General features: G+C 46.8%; 1 long non-coding RNA gene across 1 annotated transcript; it reads right to left on the reverse strand.

Moving 5' to 3' along the window:
* Positions 1-4,584: 4,584 nt before the first annotated feature.
* On the reverse strand, positions 4,585-20,460 carry LOC114070750. Its single transcript, XR_003573961.1, has 4 exons — positions 20,448-20,460; positions 15,839-15,844; positions 12,330-12,332; positions 4,585-4,673 (listed from the first exon to the last, which is right to left on the reverse strand). It is a non-coding gene; the product is annotated as an uncharacterized LOC114070750 (long non-coding RNA).
* Positions 20,461-21,002: the final 542 nt, after the last annotated feature.

A 21,002-nucleotide genomic window follows, 5' to 3' on the forward strand; every position in this document is an offset into this window, starting at 1 on the left:
AAACCCAAAAGCAGCTCCGTCACCTTGGTGGGAGTTTTCTGGCATTGCTGGGTTCAGCTTCTTTCCCTCCTTTCCTCAGCAAACCATCTCCAGTTGTCCAGCATTTCTCACCTCTCTCTGCTCCTCTCTCCCCTTCAAACCACTCAGAAAGACACTGCTGGTGGTGAATTCCTGGGAAAAAAAAGAAAAAACGATCTTCTTCCTCTTTCTGAACCTCTGAGTTTAATTAGGCTCGTTCTGCACCTGTCTTGATGACACATGAAGGAAATTAATGGAACCAGCAACCATTTCAGACTTCCATGTGGCCTGTGGGAGCCTCCAATTACTTCCACTATTGGGCTATGTCAGGGATAAGAATAAAGGACTTTAATTATTGACCCTGCTGTGCTGGGGAATGGCAAGGAGATGGATATTTGGCTGCATCACGTGATCAGCACAGGATCCTGACAGCAGCATTTGGGAAGGAACACAGCAAAGGCTGTCAGGAGCAAATAAATTCTGGGTCTGGAGCCTTCCAGCAGCCTGGGGAAAAGAAAAAAAAAAAATCACAGGTCTGCCTGGGCTGGAAAATGAGCCAAAACAACATGATGAACAGGGCTGGTAATGCACATTGGTGAGCACTTGTACATCCCAGTCCTAAAATAGACCATCTGAGCAGCCACAGACACACCTCTCCAGGCAAAACTTCTGACTTGCCTCCCCTTGGCTTCGATCCTCCAAAACTACACTGACCTTGGTGAAGGCCCGACCTTGAGGGGGAGAGAAGAGAGATTTTATGTGCAAGAAGGAACATGGAAGTCGATATTTTTTTTCAGCAAAGGTGTTTTCCTGCAGTAAAAGGCTTTTTCATCAGCATAAAGAACAGAGATGAAAACTAAGAGGAAGAGGTTTCTTACTCTGTAGTTTTATGGAGTATCCAATGAAGTTTTATGGGAAGTGTTTGGCATCTGATGAATCAAACCCAGAAGAGAGAGGCTTTGTCATATCTGCATCAAGGCAAGTCTGTATTCCTACCAGGCCAGCCCTTCCCCAGCAGCACAGCATCAGCCTCAGGGACAGCAGGGCTGTGTGGACCTGCAGCTCACACCTGCCCCTGTCGTGCCTCACATCTCCCAGCACCACGTCCCCCAGCTCCCGGGGAGGGTGGGTGGGCTGAGCGCCATATGGACAGACACGAGCCACTCAGGGAGATAAAACATCCACTTGGGGTTGAATCGATTCCTTTCCCCTCTCCCTATTGCTTATTTCCCTGCATCAGCTCACAACAGCACATCCAGCTCTTGGGAGTGCAGGGCAGTTCAAGCCAAGACCCAACCTGGCCTTTCCCGGTTGAACACCTGATGGTGGGAAGTGAGGAGAATGAATTCCTTGTTTTCCTTCGCTTGCCTGGCTCTTGTTTTACCTATTAAAGTGTCTTTATCTCAGCCCACGGGTTTTCTCACTTCTACTCCCCCCCACTCTCAAACCTCTCCCCCGTCCTGCCCGTGGGGGACGAGGGAGCAGCTCCTGGCTGGGGTTAAACCACGACATGTTTTCAAGGCACATCAAAACAATGAAGCCTGAAACGCTCTGTGGGTGTGTGTGACGTGTGAAGGACAATTTCACTCAATCCTGCAGCTGAATAATGGCTCTTTGGGTAATTAGGAGCAGATATTTTTAAACAGATTGGTCCCTCCGGCTGAGGGCAACTGTAAGGTGGAAATCAATCCTGCAACGAGTATTATATTAATTTCAGAGATCTTTGTCTCTGTGGACAAAAAACCCACTGTCTTCCTGTGAACGCTGCAGTGATGAGAACATTAATATTAGATAATTATGACTTTGAAAGATTAAATGAAAAACGGTGGTGACGAGGAAAGGGCATTATGTTAAATAAAACTCCTGCCCGTGGAGGCTGTTAACACTCATCTGTTGACAGATACAGGCTGAAATAATAAAAGCAAGAGGAAGGGAGAGGTGGGTTCTGTCTCTGTCCAAAGTGACAGAGGTGCAACTGTGAGGCAGGGAAACAGAGTTAATCACACAGAAAAGGCATTGATCTCCAGCAGGAATGTTTAGCCCCTTTTTACAATGCTGCTCATCCTCAGAGCTTTTCATCTGTCCAGGGGCATGCTCAGGGTTTTGATTATGCTCACAGCAATAAAAACACAGACTCCTGCTTTGAAGCATCTCAGGGAGAACATCTGCCCAAGATCCACCTCTGTGATATGGACAACTCAGCTACCAGGGAATCAGAATATCCTGGGCTGGGAGGGACCCACAAGGATCATCCAGTCCAGCTCCTGGCCCTGCACAGACACCCCAACGATCCCACCCTGGCCCTGAGAGCTTTGTCCAAACTCTCCTGGAGCTCTGGCAACATCTGAAGTCAAGATGAAAACTGAGCATCTGAAACTACCCACAAAATTCCAGGCAGTGACTGAAGATGTGGGGATAAAGGAAGGATTAGTGAGGGAAGGAGGAGAAGGTGGAGATCAAGCTGAGGGGGAGGAAGGAGAACTGCTGCATTATCCACCCCAAGGAGCAGCAGCACATCCAGCTTGCCCACCAAGGCTGATGCTGCAGCTCCTTCCAGACCCAGAGCCTTGGCAAGGAGCTTAAAAAAAAATTGAAAAAAGCAGAAAAGCAAATCCCCAAGATCGTTCCAGAGGTGTTCCTGCCTTGCATTAGCTCCCACACAGGCTCCTTTCCTCTCCAGGTACCTCTGCTTTGGGGGGCTGCCAGCCCTGAGGGGCACAGAGAGCCCCCCAAACCCCAAACCCTGCAGCCTCACACATCCCCCACTCTCTCACATTTCCCACTGATTTCAGATTTTTGTCCCTCACGCCCTGGATGTGCCCAAACCAGGTAGAAACTGTACTTAAAAGAGGTAGAGCCCAACCTGTCCCTGCCTGTGTCCTTTGCTGAAGGCTAACACAGGGCAGAATTTTAATTGCTCACCCAGCCCCATTCCAGGGCATGAAAGAGGCATGTTTTCTTCCTACCTCCTTTTTTTTTTTTTTTTCCTCCCATTTTGCTTGCTCTGAAGGAATTTTATGAATATAAAAACCTTACCACTGTGTAATAAGCACAATCCTCTTAGAGCAAATCTGACAGGCACTGAAGGTATCTTAATGGATGTATTATTTCAAATGTTCCCTTCTGTTTGATATCTGGCAAGCAGAGGGAAGCATGATTAGAGGGTGCTGGGGACATTGTATAGCTGCCCTTCCTTCCCACCTCTCCCATTCAGATTATTTCCCCCCTGTGACCTTTAGAATCTCGCTCTGATCTGGATCTGAACTAAAATTTGTGACCCTTTGATGAGCAAGGTAAAAGAGTTTGCGTGTGCCAAATTCATTTTCTTCTCCTTTAAAAAAAAAAAAAAAGAGTTCTTAAATAAGGCTCAACAAAATCCTTTAAGCCAGTTGCTTTTATCTATTTTTATATGGAATTTAAGGATTTGTGTCTTTTTCCCCCCCCCCCCACCTCCCTGTTGGCTCCCTTGTGATTGAATTACATCAGGAGCTGAGAGTTCCAGCATTCACTGGTGCTGTAGTAAAACTCTGAAAGAGGCTGCATCACACAGCAGCAGTGATGCTGGTGGTGATGGATACCAACCTCTCCTTCACCCTCATCAATGTTTTAATGCAGATTTTAATTTGCAGGCCGCTGAGATGCTGCATTTTGCCAGCTCTGACCAGCCACTGATGCCCAGGGTACCAGGACACTCTGTGATCAGCCACTGCCTTCACCCTTGTCCTGCCCCCTTTAATGCCAGAAAACATTGTGTTTGTAAGCAGAACAACTCACAGCTTGGGCAAAAACCCCCTCACTGCCCTGCCTTGAGGGACATCACGTCAAGGGATCCCCATCAAATCCCTGATTATAATAATTAGGCCAGGATGATGTCGAGTTAACGAGTGCGGTGCCTGTGTTTGAGATCCTTCATTACCCCTCACTCTGCTCCCCAGATCACACTCAGCCTAAAGACAGAGCCCTCCCTCCCTCCTCTCCCCAGCAGGCTCGTGGGATCCAGGCAGCTGGGATAGCCAAAGGGGGAGGGAGATTCCCAGGTTATCCTGGATTTAATCGAAACAAATTAGGACGTGTCAGAGGAAATTACGGAGCTGCAGGACCCGACACAAGGAAAGCCCCGCAACTTGGGCGCCCAGAAAAGCCGATGGAATGTGCTCTGGGCTGGGGATTTCACAGCCCTGAACGGTTCCTGCGGATGGGAATAGCACAGCGAGGTCCTGACGTTGATCTCCACTATCCTTCCCTCTCCTTCTGTTGTGCTGCTGACGCCCATTCCCTCGGGATGCTCCCATCCTATTTTAACACCCCGCTCTCTCTGCAGGGGATGGCGCTTCATTAGCAGCCTCAGAGGTGGGAGGGAAGCAAGTTAGCTCTGGGACATATGGCTGAGCCAGATCCCTCCCTGGTGTAAATCCCACTCACTCGGTGCATCCCTGTGTTCTAAAGCAAAGCTGCACCTATTTCCACACGGGATCTGTGCTTGGATCCAGTGCCACCCTCTGCCATGGGCAGGGACACCTTCCACTAGCCCGGGTTGTTCCAACCTGGCCTTGGACACTCCCAGGGATGGGGCAGCCACAGCTTCTCTGGGCAACCTGTGCCAGGGTCTCACCACCCTCCCAGTAAAGGATTTCCTCTTGATATCTAAACTAAACCTGAGCAAAGGTTTAGATTAGAAAGCAAAACAAAACTGGTTGCCGAGCAAAGCAGAGCCCCGTTTGGGATGTGTCATTAGGATCAGTCATCTGCACTCAGGAATACAGGGAGGAAGGGGCAGATTGAGAAACACCACCTCATCCTCCTTCCCAAGATGTCAAAAAGGAAGTGGCAGGTAAGACAGGTAAAATGATGGTAATGTTCCTTCTCTCCTTTAGTTATCTCCCTACCCTCCTCAAAAAACCCCACAAAAAAGATTCAAAGAAAGGAAGTAAAAATCTCAAAGCCAAAAAAAAAAAAAAAAAAAAAAAAAAAAAAAAAAAAAAAAAAAAAAAAAAAAAAAAAAAAAAAAAAAAAAAAAAAAAAAAAAAAAAAAAAATTCACATTTTCTCCATTAAGCTTATTGATGGTCTCAGCAGACCACAGCAAGATCAAAGAGAGGGAGGAAAAATCTGCAGCTAATTAAAGAAACAACTGAGTACAAGACAAATATCAGGAAGCAACACAAAAGCCTGACAGAGGAGGGGATGGAGCCACAACCAGACCACACAAAGCAGAATCTTCAGCACTTGGGAGGCTGCAGGAGCAAACAGCCTCTGCCTCAGCAGGGTGAGGACAGACTCAGGCTCAACCTAAACACCTGGCCCAGGTAAGGTGTTCCTGCAGTGTGGATCCAGCAGGGAATGGGACAATTCCCTGTGTGGCTCCCTCTGCCAGATCTCAAGAGCTGATCTCAATATCACTGGCCCAGCCTGCCCTAATCTCACTGCTGCTTCATCAACCGCTGCTCTGGAGCTCATTCATCAGGTTTTTAGGGAATTTTTAGGGAATTTTGCTCCAGCAGCATCCTCAGCCTGTGCCCAGAGCTCTGCCAGGAGAATGTCACTGCAAGGGGATTGTGTAACCGCCTGTTTTTTTATGGTCATTGGAGCATTTGTTTAAGGCTGGTTTTTTTTCAGAGGTGCTAAGCAACTCCTGTCACATCTGAAAAATCAGAGCCAGGGACATTCTGTCAGCCCAGTGTCGACAGGAGGCTCAACAGGACAAGATTTAGTGTGTTCCAGAAGTGTTTGTAACTCCTGGCTGTTGGTAAACCCTCGCACGCCCCCCTCGAAATGAACACATCTCCCCTGCAGATGCTCTTCCACGTGGCCAGACCTGCACAAATGCTCATATAAATTCAAATTAGGAAAGAGACTTTATTGACATGACAGGCACTGCCAAAACACGAGAGGAGAAAACCTGTCAGGGGGAGATAGGATTGAGCAGTCGGGCTGAGCGTGGCCCCCCCCCCACTCCCCAACCTGCCATGGGGAGGGTGTGGAATGAGCAGTGGGGGAAGCAGCTCTCCATCATCAGCTGTGCCAAGGTGAGCTGGGGCAGAGTCCTGCTCTGTCCTCACTCCCCACGTCCCTGGCACCCACTGGATCTGCTCTGCCCTTTTCTCCTCACCAGAACACTTTCTGGAATGCTCCTCCATCCCTGCATCCAACACAGGCTGTTCCCTCCCTTCCCTGGAGCCTGTTTGCTTCTCAGCTATCACACATTCCTGTCTCCCCTTGTTGCCTCACACCTCTCCAGTCAGGATGGGGAGCAAGCCAGAGCCTCTCAACACCCTGGCAGAGCTGATGGAAACAAGGCACCAGTGGGTTCTGCACCCACTGGAAGGGCTGCAACCAGTTGAGAACAACATTTGGGAGAATTAAGGTGGAAACAGCTGGGAAGAGTCCAGCACCTCAGAAGTGAATCACTCAGAGAGGGAATGGAATTTCCCTCCAGGTGATGAGGGTGCAGCTGATGGAGACAGTTGTGGTTGGGAAGGAATTCTCCTCGGGGGACCCTGGCAAGGATTGGAGTTTAGAAAGGAGGACAAGGAAAAAAATGTATTTTTCTCTTGAGCACAAAAGCAAGAATTCAGTGAATGTGCTGCTCACCTCTGTGGAAATATTCCTGTGTAACAGGTCCTCAAGTCCCTACAAACACGAGTTTGAGCAAGTGCCTTCCCTCAGTGTGCTTTTGCTGATCCCTCCAGTTCCAGAAAAATGTGGTAATGGTTGGATTGGGTCAGGCTGTGGATCCACTGAGCCCCTCGCTCATCTCAAAAAAGGGATGATACACTAGCAAATATTAAAGGAACAGAACATGCAAACAATTATTCAGTGGATTATAGAGAGCAAGGAGCAAAAATGCCAAGAGACTTCATTTTATGCATCTGCAGATAAAAGCCAAAGTGTAGAAGATCAAAGCTAAATATTGCTGCCTGCTGTGTGCACATTGACCTGTTGTTCTGCACCACTCAGATCTTTGTGCTTACAGGAAAATGCAAGTTTTTTGTCTAAAAAGAAAGGAAAAAAAAAAAGCTTTAGAGAAACCATTAAACCAAAAGCCACTTTCAATTCCAAATGTTCACAGGAGCTGCCTCCACAGGTGACTGCTAAGGAGACCTCCAGCAAGAGAGCACGTTTTGTTTGCATAAAACCATCAGCTCTGCAAATAAAACTAGATATTTATGGCTTAGATTTCCCCTCCTCCTCCCCAAGTTTGCTGTGAATCTCCTCCAGCCACCAACTCAACAGTGACTCACGGGCTCATCCCTGGGTTGACACTCAGTGTTCCTCACGTGGCTCCTTGTCTTCCAGAGCGCTGGGTGACTTTGTGACAGCCCTGGGAGGACAAGGACCTTTAAAAACAGCCCCTCTGGGGCATGGAGACCTGTGCTGAAAGCAGAGAGGCTGTTGTAGGAGGGAGAGCATGAAGGGAACCCACTGCTGAAGGAAAACATCACCGGGGAGTGTCGTGGGCTGGCACAGCGGGAGGGAAACCTGTGCTTCCATGGCAATCATCACATCCAGCCTCACAAACTCCTCTCCAGCTGCTGCCCTTTGGATAATAAGTGTGTTCCTCACCACTAAATCCACTCTTGAGGCAGGACATGAACACCCACCCCCCTCCCTCACCCAGCTCACCTCCTCCATCCCCCTGCCAGGGTGGGAGCTGGTTGGGACAGCGAGCAAGGATGAGATCAAAGGGGTTAGGCCAGGGAAGGAAGGAAGGAAAGAAGGAGAGCACAACATCCATCTGAGAGCACTGACACAATTTTAATTAGATGGCGAGATGCAATTACTCATCTTGGAGTTTTGCCAGCCCATCTTTGTGGAAAAAAAAAAAAAGCCACAGGTCTGAGTGGACAAAAGGGTTTGGAGACCTCTGGTTTTTATCTGTGAGGACACACAGATCTCCTGCTCAACGACAGAGGACAGCAATCCAGGGGGGCTGCAGGGCAGGCAGGGGGACATCCACCGTCCAGAACAACCCAAGGACAAGGGAAAGAGCAGCTCTCTGGTGGAGCAAGCGCAGGTAACCACTGCTTTGTGCACTCCGTGGTCCAGCACGGTGGGGAGAATCAAGAGTGCAAAACACAAGCACAAAATGGTAAACTATATTTTGGGCCAAATTCTGGACTTTAGCATGCTGAAAACCTGGATCTTATAAAAAAAAATCTTCCATCTCCCCCTGCTCCCTGACTCCATCCCTACACAACAGCAGATACCTGTGTGCTCTTCCATGGGGACCTCCTCTACAAAGCACCACAGTATTGGAAGAGCTTTCCTTAACCCAGGTTTTGTGGATTCCTCACTCCTGGAAGTCTCCAAGGCCAGTTTGGACACGGCTTGGACCACCCTGGTCTAGTGGAAGGTGTCCCTGCCCATGGCAGGGGGTGGAAGGAGATGAGCTTTAAGGTCCCTTCCCACCCAAAACCAGCCTGTGATTCCATCTATCCCCACTCAGATCCTGGCAGTAGGAGAGGAGGGTGTGAGGTTGCAGGGAACAACATCCCCCTCTGTTTGCCCCGTAAAGGGAGAACTGAAACGAAAAGGCAGGCAGATAAATCCCGAATCCAGCCAGGCAGCCACGTCCATCCCATGGGAAGGGTTGAGTTGGAGGAGCTCGAGTTGCCTCGGCTGATTGCAATTACACCATCCGCTGGCTGGCTGGAAATGAAATGAAATTGCAACAGAGTTCCAGCTTTAATTGAAATTTCCTGGGATCTGTTATTACACGGCAGTGATTGTTCTGCAGCACTAATGAGCCTTTGCTCAGATGATTATCCAAGTGTCTCTCCAGTTGCTGTTTCATTATTGTATTATTAATGATCAGATAGGACTGTCACAGCTGAGACACAACTCGAGCATCAGACAGAGCAGGGATCAGAGCACACAAACACGGCTGCCTTGACACACATCCCCGGCCACAAGGGCTGGAGCTGCACAAAACACGCCCTGCAGAGCGATTTTGGGGAGGGGTGGTGGTGAGGGATTTCGTGTTTCTCTGCACTGTTAGGCTGAGTGAGTTATGCCAGGCACGTGGCAGGATGGTTGGAGTTGGGAGGGACCGTAAAGATCATCCAGTTCCAATCCTAGCACCACCACCTCTCACCAGACCAGGGTCAGAAAGGATTCACTCAAGCACAGAACACTCACACAAACCTCTGGGAGCTCCTCTGCACGTTTGTAGGGGACAGAAGAATGGCAACAGATAAACACGTATATTTGATTCAGATATGGAGTCAAATGGTCTGAAAAGCAAATGTGTCGTCGTAGAGAATCCAGCACAATCCTGGGCAAAACTCATGATGTTAAGAATTTGCTCTTGAGGTGTGCTGAAGCCTTTCCATGGTGCTGGATTCTTTGAGCCTCTCCAAGTGGCTGGGCTCTGAGCACACTCAGTGTTTTTCAGCATTCCTTGCTGAGGTGAACAGAGCAAACAAATGTGAGAGTTTGTGCCTGGCTGTGTGGGGGCTGTTGAGGAAGATGGTGCTGTCCAGACTTTGTCTTCCAGGAAAGAGTTTTGTCCTTTCTGGGTTTGCTCGTTTTATAATGACAGTGGTAAAGCTATTAATTTTTTTTTTTTTTTTGGATCATTCAGTGAAACAAGGACTGTCACTTTCTCCTCTCCTGATTGATATGAAGAGACTCCAAGACTCCTGAGTGTCCCCATGGGTCAGAAATTCCACCAGCCCATCCCTGTTCATCCTCCTTGACTGACCAACAAGAACATTTCAAACAGGCTGAAGCTTCAAACAACTCCCAGCAACATTGCACGTGTCCCCAGGATAATGTAAATCCTTAAAATACCCAATCCCTTCCAGGGTTGGCCAAAATCCAGGAGTTCTGGCTTTGCTTGGTTGTGTTGCTTTGGATTTTTCGTGTGATGTTGGGTAAAATCACTTCTCTATTTCAGTTACTTCAGATGTAAAAAAAGAAAAAAATGAAAAAGGGCTCAAAAGTTTGATCCCAAAGCTGGGCGACATCTCAGTTTTCTTGTGAAATGTATCCAGAAACAAAAAAAGGGAACAGTTTTAAAACAGCAGGAAGCAACTACAAAAATCAGGGTGAGTTAAGGGAACAGTTTCAGTCACAGAAATATTAGTGAAAAAAATTCAGAACTGCCAAACCTTTATTTATTTTTGTCACTACAGTTACTTTTAATTTCTTTTTCTCAAATTATTATTTTTTTTCCTGCTGTTCCCAGTTAAGCCAAATGTGTTTTAACCCACGAGGGAAAGCCAAAGCTCCCTTGGGGATGGCTCAGTGCTTCAGCTTCTATTAATTTTTTATTGGGGCTGTGCTGTCCAAGATCCTGAGCATGTCTTGGTAATTGGACAAAAAAAAAAAAAAAAAAAAAAAAAGCTTATTTCCCTAATATTTGGTTTCACCATTAAATAAATATTCCAATATTTGGATAACCTTCTTCACCCAGCATTGCAGGAAGTTGTACAATCTTTATGGAGGAAAATACTCTGGGTAAGTGCTTGGTATTGCTCTTAATGCTGGTAAAAGACAATCTACATGTCCAGGAATCATTTTCTTAAAATCCTAACAGCGATTCTTGCTCTTTTTTTTCTCCTTTCTCAGAAACACACCACACGCCATTAGATCATTATGGTCTATCAATTTGTCATATTTCAGCAATTTTTTTTTCCTTAAGGACCCACGATGAGAAATCACTAAAAAGGTCTAAAACCGGAGAAAAAAAACAATTGCTCCATTTCCATGTCAAAACACACAATATTCTTCCTCCTCTGAAAGAACATTAACAATAAAAAAAAAAAAAAAATCACATCCCCCTCCCCTTTAGCAGCAATCATCTCCTCTCCCCGTGATTTTGGTACATTGTAGTCTCAGGGATCTTTCTCAGGGATGGGAGTGGAGCTTTAATTTTTGTGGTTGTTGCTTTCTCCACCTGAAATCATCCCCCTTTGGCAGATTTTGTGTCAAAAGAAGTCAAGGGGAGTGATTCTCCCTGAATGATTCCTCTTTCAGGGCCTAAAGGGGCTCCAGGAGAGCTGGAGAGGGACTTTGGGATGAGGGATGGAGGGACAGGACACAGGGAATGGCCTCATGCTGAAGGAGGGCAGATATTAGGAAGGAATTCTTTGAGGGTGGGGAGGTCCTGGCACAGTTTGGGCAGAGAAGCTGTGGCTGCTCCATCCCTGGAAGTGCCCAAGGCCAGGTTGGAGCAACCTGGGCTAGTGGGAAGTGTCCCTGCCCATGGCAATGGGGTGGGACTGGATGAGCTTTAAGGTCCCTTCCAACCCATTCCATGGTTCTGTGACTCTAAGCCTGGATGTTGCCAGCAGCACCTGAACCAGCTGCTTCCAAGCTCCCTTGGATCTGCTCAGCTGCACAGAAAACTGGTTGCTGTGCACAAGAGCTGTGGGATTAGTTCAGCATCAAATAAAGATATGATGATGAGACAACACTGTATTAAATTGCTGGCCCAGAGTGACTCCCAGGGAGGGGAAAAGCAGTCCTGATCCATGACTTCATCTGAATGTGCTTCTCCAAGTTCTTCTGCAGGCTATTCCCTGCATCCCCAGGCCATTAGCATGCCACACTGGCAGGTCAAGGAAGACAAAAAGGTCCCTGTAGCTCCCATCTGCCCCAGCAGAAAAGGATGAACTGATTATGTTCTACATTCAATCAGGAGAAAGAATCAATCTGTAATTAAGAGACTCCTCTCCCACCCCTCCGTCAGGTCTTTGCCTCTTCTTCCCTCCCATCCCCCACCAAACCTTCCAGCATGAAGTCAATTTAATGAGATTTCTCGGTAACAAATGGCCAGTTTGTAATAATTATATTTTCTTCTGCAATTGCTGTAAAAATGATTTAAAGCAGAGAAGGCTCCAATTTATTAAGCATCAGATTTTCTGTAGTGAACTTTTAACTACGAGAAGAGCCTCGAGACTGAGGGAGCTTCCCTTCCCCACCCTGAGCTTTGCCCTTGCCCTAAAATATCGATGGTTTTTAGATAAAGCTTTGCCTCCTTTATGAAAATAAATGAATCCTGTGGCAGGCAGAACCCAGCTGCAGCTTCTACCTTTTCACCATTATGGTTTCTTACGGGGTAAGAAGCTGTGCAGAGACCAACAAACCCACCCTCCACCAGCTGCAGTCCCAGATTTCCCCAGTTAATGTTGGCAGAAGGTGTCATTGCTCAAAACTTACAGGTTTTCAGGGAAAAATCCAAAGCCAAAAGCAGTTCAGGTCATCAGCTGTGGCACAGCTGGGCTCGGGGAGTTTACAGGGATGCTGACAACACTCATCCTGGATAACACCAAGCTTGTGGCTCCCAGACCCTGGAGCACCAAAAACCTACTCCAGCTGTGCTCCTGTGTGTTTGCAGCTCTGGGAAAAAAGCCTTGAAGGGGGGGGATTCTTTTCTCTCGGGTTGAAGCTCCACACTGCCAACATGCCCTGTCCACTGGTGTTCCGTGATCTTTGACAAGTCTTGGCTTTCCCTCCCTCCCTGCCACTAAAATTCCACTCTTATATGTCCACAGTCCCCTCAATTTATTTATTTTAACCAACATGCCACCTGGACTTTGTCAATGGTTGAGACAGAGCATTTAGGGGAGGACAGCAACAACATTCCAACTTTAATGCTTCGCTGGAAAGTCACTTCACTGGCTTTGATAAATCACAGCACTCATGTTCTGAGGCCACAGCTAAAACAGTCATTTAAAGCCATGCAGAAAGGGAGGGATGGAGGGTTCAAACATTTTAGACCATTGCACTGCCTCAGCAGCTTCCTAATTAGTGCAAGTTTCATCCCATTTTGTACCTGGAGAGTGACAACAACAGAGCAGAAAAAGATCTTGCCTTCAACTTCTTCTGGCGAGCCAGGCAAGTCTCGAGGGTTCTGTTTTATGAGGAGTTGCCACAAATTTCCTGTGCAGTCAGGCCCCTCTTGGGACTGCTGCAATCCATTATTAATAAAGGCAGAGCAGAATACAGGTAGCTGAACTTGGAGATCCCTGTGGAAAAGATGCTGGGCAGCATTAAAACAGAAAGGTGATTATGAAAAGGAGTGAAAGCAGAACTTAAGGAGAAGATCTGGAGAGGTGCATCTTTCTCCTGGATTTGTTTTAAAATGCCAGCAATGGTTTGCTGTGTGAGGGGAGAAGAAACATCTCAAAAAAAAAAAAAAAAACCTCAAACCTAATCCCCTGCTCGAAAACCCCAAAGATGCAGCACCCTGAGACTTTCCAAAGCAGTCACACCAGATGGCAAAGGTCATAGAGTCACAGAATGGGTTGGAAGGGACCATAAAGATCATCCAGTTCAACCCTGGTTCCATTATAATTTGGAGTCAGTAAGTTCTATTACAAGTTTGACCCCTTATCACAGCAGAGCCCACATCACACGGCAGGAATTGCCCAAACTGCTCCAAAACTGACTTGGCCCTTCCTCAAACCCATTTCATTTTGGCCAGATGGGACAAGTAGGAAGTCATGAGTCCCCAGTGGAGCTGGTCAGTGGTTTAAAATTACCTCATCCCTGTCAGCTGCTCTGAACAGCATCATAATCCTCTTGTCCAGGGTGTGAGCAGCAGCCCAAAAATAGAAGTGGCAGGAGAGAGTGAGAGAATCGAGTCCACTACATGAGAGAAACATATTTCTTCATGGAAAATCATGGTGAAAAGAAAAGCACAGTATTACTTTTTTTCCTCGCTTTGGGGGAATGAAGGTGAATTCAAAGCAAATCTGCCCTAGAAAAATCTCTGGAATGTGTCCAGAGAAGGGCAACAGAGGACAAGAGGAACCTCAGGCTGCACCAGGCGTGGTTCAGGTTGTATATCAGGAGGAATTTGTCCATGGAAAGGGTGTTCAGGCACTGGCAGGGGCTGCCCAGGGAGGTTTGGAGGTGTCCAAGGAACGACTGGACCGTGGCACTCAGTGCTCTGGGCTGGGGGACAAGGTGGATTCAGTGACCTCAGAGGCCTTTTCCAACCCTGACGATTCCATGATTCTGACTCTGTGCACAAGCAGCTCCCAAAAACCCTGAAACAAAGGTTTAACTCTCAGTTTTCCCTGGGGGGTCACTGCAAGTCTTCGCCGAGCCCTCATTTCGTTTTTGTTTTGCCCAAATGCTCCTCACCACAACCGAGGATGAAAACAAAAAAAGGCAGTTTCCTGCAGCACAGCAGCAACTGCTGAACCAGCTCCCAGCGTGGAGTTCATTGAAATGCAGACCAGCTACACCCCTTCCTTTTGCCTTCACCTGAGCTGAAAGGGAAATCGCTTCCACCAGCTGATTGACCTTTCTGCTGAACGGGTTGTCTTGCTCCAAAGCTCTGATCCATGACCCCCGTGGAAAGGCATGGAAGGCCGTGGGTGATTACAACCCAACAGGGCCATCCTTGCTGAAATAAGAGGATATTCACGTATTTGGCACTGGTTTCCTTTTAAAAGTGGCGAGAGAGATTCACAGCAAGGGATCCTTCCCGACTTCCCTCTCCCTGCCTTCCAAAGTGGAGGGACTGGGTGCAAATGGAAGAGCTGTTTCACTGGAACAAGGGGCAAACTGGAGAGACAGTAGGAGACTGAACTAGTCTGGCTCGTGGGGGAAGAGATTATTTTAATGAGACCTATTATATGAAAGATGATGAACAATCAATGTGAAATCCTGCTGACGGGCAGGGAGTTTGGGCTGTGGCATGCATGAAAAAACAAGATTTTCTGCACCTAGCAGAGACAGAGAGAGCGAATATGAATGAGGAAAGGACAGATGAAAGGAGCTGGGTCCCTAAATTGGCACAATTTGGCTGTTTCCTGATTAATAGCAGTGAAAGACGTGGCCAAGGGTTTTAACCTGCACACTGTTGAAATGCAGCTCCTTGTTTCAAAGCACACTTGTTACATGAACCTCCAGCACGCTTCCAAAAGGCTGTTAATTTAATTAATTATCCCTGGTAAATGGGCCCCTAAGGGCTCCCAGAGGAAACTGTGCATCTTGGCAAGGAAACAACAACTGACAGGAGCATCTGCCTTGCAGAGAATTACAGTGCCCACCTAGTGATGTTGAGCAAGAGGGAACCAGCCAAGTCCTCCTACTCCTTCCCCAGGTGTGGCACAAACACCTGCAAGTCCTCATATTCCACTTTTAGGCAACTATTCGTGCGGGCACATCCCCTGTTTCCCAGCTTTGGGTACATTCACGTGGGTCACACACTCAAAAATAAGGATTTTAAGTGGCTGGCTTGAGAATTTCTTAGGCACAGCCACCCCCTGCTCTGCCAGGTCAGTGCTCAGACAAGCAATTTTTGCTTTAGAAGTTAACAAGGCCACTTTTAACAAAGTAAACCCAATCACATCCAAGGAAAGGGACTTAGAGTTCATCCAGCACTTGTCAACAGCTGAGGAAAAAAAAAAAAAAAGTTATGCCTTGTTGGAGTCAATTTGATGGGAATCATCAGACAGCCAACTGCAGTAAATCAGGTGGATCCCAGCCCCTTCAGTGAAGCTTTGCCGATATTTGGAAGGTGAAGACCGAGCTCAAAAGTCCTTGGTGAGGTCATTCTATGTATTATTTGCCAAGATCTCGTCTCCCTTACCTGGGGGAAGGTGTCACATACCCCCTGAAGGAACTATTTCCCTGTTGCTCTTCCTTACACCCCACCCACAATTTGCTTATTTTAATTTTTATAATTTTTTCGCCTCAGAACCTGTACCAGCCTTGCAAACATTTTAACACCGTTCCCTGTTATTACATAAAGGCCAAAGGAAGTTACTCTGGCCTCAATGTGAGTATCAGTTCTGCCTTTTTCATTAATAATTTCACATTTGTTAGCACACACATTTCAAATATCCTCCCCCCCACACACCTCCCTACAACTCCACGGCTTCAGTGGAACTTTTCACACAACCAGCAGCCCAGCTGTAAATGACTGATTATTTTCAGCTTAACAAGCAAGAGGACAAACAATAAAAGAGCAAGGATAATGCATCACGAAATGTACTTTGTTCATTTATTTGACAACGGCAGTTTAGTCGCCATTAATTATGATAATACTTCATGGCACGCCCGTTAATGTTCTGTGGTGCCATTTGTTAAAGTCTCAGTCTCCCCTCCAGCCTCGTGCTGCTGCATTTGTACCCTGCAGGGAAAAGCCTGATATTTTTTTGGGGGGGAGGAGGTGGGAAGACATTCAAACCAAGCAATTTCAGCGCCTTGGAATAAGCCCTGAAAAGAAGGAAGGGCAGGTGGGGAGGTCAGATCCTTCCCAAATCCAGTCTTCTGCTGTTGACATCAATCCAGGGAAGAGCAGAACGTGCAGAGGACACGCAGGAAATGACAGCTCTGTTCCCAGGTTTTGTATTTAAGGCAAGACTTGAACATTTATCTTCCCTTGAACTCCACAGGTCCACGAGCTCAGGGCAGGAATGTTTCACTGAGGGGGGAAGAAGGAACGCTGTGGCTTTGGGATCCCAACCCCAAATCCTTGTGGGTGCATCTCTCTTTCTCCACTTAACTAAAAGTGTTAACAGGCTCCAGACGTGAGAATCAAAGGTAAGGAAAAGAACCAATGTTTTTCCTTCAAGCTTGGGAGAAAAAACAAGTAATTTAGCAAATGTTACTTAAAAGAAAGGTTTCATAAAATGACTTGTGCTCTGCCTTTTTTTCCCTTCTAAATTGTTTCTTCTTCCCTCTCCCCCTTACATTTCCACCACTGATTGACAGCTCCCTGATAATAGATTCTCTCAGTTGGCAGACACTTTTTATAATGTTTCATTCATGGCACTGCAAACTAGATGGTCCCTCTGTACCTCCTCCAATTTCTCTCCCTCTCCAATTGCCTCTAGGAAGGATGGCAACAAAGATTGTTGGAGCCTCTTGGGATTGTCTCTCCATACACCATGTTCCTGCAGTTGGCATTAAAGTGCATTGGTTTCCTAACCTATCAACCTTCAGTGAAAACTTCCACAGTGACAGCAAAAAACAGAGCAGGAAATTCAGATTATTGCCGTGGATAAATGACTGTTTGTCTCGAGGTATGAGATGTGTTTCTCAACCCAGCTCAGGCCACCCCGTGGTCATCCTGGGCACCACCAGTCCCATGCCAGAATCATGAAATCCCGAGCTGGAAGGGACCCAAAAGGATCCCCAAATACCACGTTGGGACCCCAGAAATGGATCTGCAGATCGAGACCAGCAGCAGCTCCCGAGCACAGCACACACAGCTCATGTTATGAGCCTAATGTGTCATTTCTCAGGGAGCCCAGGGGATTTGAACACTCAAGTGGCAGATTATTCAAATCAAAACTGATCAGAGATGAGGAGATAACCATACATTTATTTTGTTGGCAAACAGCAATTCCTTTTCAGCCTTGATCTCAATAAAATACTTTCCCTTTGTTGTGCAATCACAGCCTAAAACACAAATTGAAGAGAGACTCAAAATAAGTCCATATTTTCCTCTAAGAGCAATTTGCACAAACACTGTGTTTTTCCATGTTTACTTTGTTTGCCAGAATTAGAAGTGAAAGCCAGAGCAGCAGGGTGGAAGACACTCCCCTGGTTAGAATTACATCCACTTTTCCTTTGGGTTTTTCCCCCGACTGTGTAAATTTGGGGCTTGTTAACACATTAGAAGCCATCAAGCATCACTTTGCTGCTCAGTCTGCTTGTTTCTGTTGCTTGGTTGTGGTGATGGTTTAACTCTGAGCACGAGGGGGGGAAGCCTTTGCTCTTGAAAAGGATGAAGCTCCTAAATCCTTCAGCAGAAACAAAACATCTAAAAGCCTGTAAAAATCCCTGGAAGTGTCCAAGGCCAGGTTGGATGGGGCTTGGAGCAACCTGGGATGGTGAAAGGTGTTCCTGGAACTGGATGAGCTTTAAGGTCCTTTCCAACCCAAAGCAGTTTGGGATTCTATGTCTTGGGGGTCAGGGAGATGAGATTTGCAGAGATTTCAATGGGATGGCACTCCAGTTCCCATCAGGAAAATTGGGATAATAGGACTCTCTCATCTTACTGGGGTGGAGGGAGAAGATAGAAGTTAAAGATTCAGTGATGCTCCCCTAATACAGCCCCAGGGAGGCAGATAAGTGAGATTTTTCTCCAGCATTTTAAGAGAGAAGAGCTCTCCTGGCTTCAGTGGTGAAATGGAGCCAATTTGCACAGCCCAAGGATGGAGCTCTTGATGCTTATCTGAGGCTTGCAGGAGGACAAATGAGGGCTGCAGGTATCAGAGGCATGTCCTGCTGATTGCTGCTGCGAAGTTCAGCTCCCAGCACTGGTAAAACCACGTGGAGTTTCAGGTGACCCTGCCCTCAAGGCAGGCAGATCATCATCTGCACCTCGCTGGCAGGAGAGAGCGTAATGAGGAATAATTGCTCTGCTCGTGGTCCTGGAGGGAAGTGCCAAGTGCAGGGTCTGGAATTAGGTTCAAATTCAGGCTCAGGTCTGTGGTTAAGGCAGATTTTCCTCCCCCTGATGCCCTGGGCTGTCACAGCACCACCCTGTGCCTCCAGTGCAATCAGATTCCAGCCCTCCCCCTGCCCTCAGTCGGGACCTGCAGCCTCTCCACAACCCCCAATCCAGAAAAATGTTCTCTTTTCAGTGTCTCACAACGGGCTGAGTTCTTTTTCATCACTTTCCCTCTCAGCAAAGCCCAAGGTTGCTGTTTTCAGACCCACCCAGCTGTGTACTTGCCTGGATCTTGGTCTCCCAAGCCAGTAGCCCACATATTGATCTGTCCCTTCCCCATCCTGCTCCCAAAACTGAACTTCACTGAAGTTCCAGCACCTATAAGACATTTCTTCCTGAGAGAAACTCAGCTTCCAAAGAAATCATGCCCAGCCCTTAATGCCAGCTTTATTCCCAGACTTCCATCCCTACCTTCCCCTTGCACCACCTTTCTTGGCAATTCCCAAATAAATTATTATTTTATAAATATGATGTTTATAAATATAATAATTTTATAATTATTTATAAATTTAATACTCCTTCTGCCCCCCAAACCTTCATACAACCAGCAGTCAAGCCTGTTTTAGAATGGTGGGTGTAGTTAAATATTCAAGAGGAGAAAGCAAGAACTCTCTGGTTCTTAGAGTTAGAATCTAACATGGGAAATCTGACTTCCAGCTCTTCCCACATTTAGAAAGATCTGACATATTTTACAATGAAAAAAACTCAATCTCTCTACAAGGGAAAAAGGAAGACAGGGAGATATAGATGGGATAAGATGCTGAACTTCAAGTTTGGACTGAACACAGCATTTCTGCAAAAAAAAATATGACTGCCTGGCCAACTGTGGGGTGTTAAATCAATGCCTGATTCAGGAGTGAAGAGAAATGGAATAACATTCCAAGCTGGACCAGCAGGGAACATATTCACCAGGTGGAAAAGAGCAGGTTGCTCTGGCTAATTAATAGGTAATCAGGGCTAGAGCAGTAATTTTCTGAGTGATGACCAATTTACCCTCCGTGGGTTTCCCCTGGGGTGTCTCCTGTTCAGGTTGGATATTTCTTGATTGGAAGTTTTTAACTTTTGCAAAGTAAGGGCAGCTCCTATTTCAACTTATAAAAGACCCAGCATCAAGGGCCCAGTATGTGGTTGGTGGTTGCAGGGGAAAAAAAGAAAAAAAAAAAACAAAACCACAAAACCAAGAAGTCCATTCAGGCTCAAATCCAGGTTGGAAAGGACTTCAGAGGAATCCTTGAAAGCTTAACTACCTAAAACCCACTTTGTCCCCTTTCTGGCAGAGCCCATGGTGACAGCTGTAGCTCCTGAGCAGTATTGCATGCCCAGAGTGCTATGGCTTGAGATAATCCATAATTTATATGCGAAAAAAAACACCCCAATTTTAAAAGATGCACAACAAAATAAACCAGGGCAAAAGTGGTGGCTGGGGACAGGAAAAAGGCAGACGGTTTGATGCTTTTCCAGACAGTGCTGGGAAGTTGTTCCCCACTAAGAGGGACTTGGTGCCACTCTCTGAAGAGGAGATGGAGGCAAGCCTGAGGAAAATGCTTCCTGAGAGCTGTCCATCTGTGTGTCCCTGCTGCTGCTGCACATCAGACAGACAGGGCTCCTGGAGGAGGCATTTTTAGTATGAAGACGATGCTCAAACACGATGGGGCAGGTGGGCATCCCAGAGAGCATCCCTGGAGGGACAGGGATTTCCTTGGCAAGTGTGGGGGCAGGTGGGGAACAGGGGATGGGGGACCAATCCCCATCCTCATCCTGAAACTGCTCTGAACCGGGCAGAAATCAGACTTTAAGGGATTTACTTTAAGCACTGTGCAAATCTTGGAAGAGTTTAACAGAGGACTAGAATTAATTCAGTTAATAAGTAGGGGAGATAACAGGCAGGACCAGTTGGTATTTAGGCTGTTTTACATGACATGCCTTGAATGAGATTAATTGCATTTACCAACCCTTCTGCTCTGAGTGGTGGAGTGCCCCATCCAGTTAAACTTAGCCCCAACTTCAGCCTTAAAATACAGTTCTGTACTACAGCTCTGTACTATATTTATATTTTTCTGCACGTGAGAGGCACACCATGACAAACAAATATATCTCTGTGCTATATCTCTGTACATATTTATGTATTTCTGCACATGAGAGGCACACCAGGATAAATATATATATTTTTGTCTCTGCAGCAGCCTGGAGCTGCCCCGAGCCAGTGCACAGGGAAGAACTCAGAGGCATATCAAGTGGCTCAGCTCCAAGCTGGCACCACACGAGGTAACAGAATTTCTCAGGCAAGCACACAAGGGCCAGGGAATTTTAATATCTTCTTCCCCCTACAAGTAATTTCCAGTGTTTATGCTCTGCGGAGCTCCTTACGAGTGTCAGAGCAGAACAAATGTCATTTTTAATGGACTTGCTAAATCATAAAAACCATTCGGAAAATTGCATCTGATTAAAACATGAAAACCTTCCATTATTCACAGAGCGATCGCAGCAGCTCGGAATCAGCGGCAGGAGCGGGCTGGGGAGAAATCTCTTGGCCCACAGGACTTCAGGCCTCAGTAACT

Source organism: Empidonax traillii, unplaced genomic scaffold (assembly GCF_003031625.1).
Source record: "Empidonax traillii isolate 1590-97213 ecotype Southwest subspecies unplaced genomic scaffold, ASM303162v1 scaffold1678:size223582, whole genome shotgun sequence".
In the NCBI taxonomy this organism is placed as follows: Eukaryota; Metazoa; Chordata; class Aves; order Passeriformes; family Tyrannidae; genus Empidonax; species Empidonax traillii.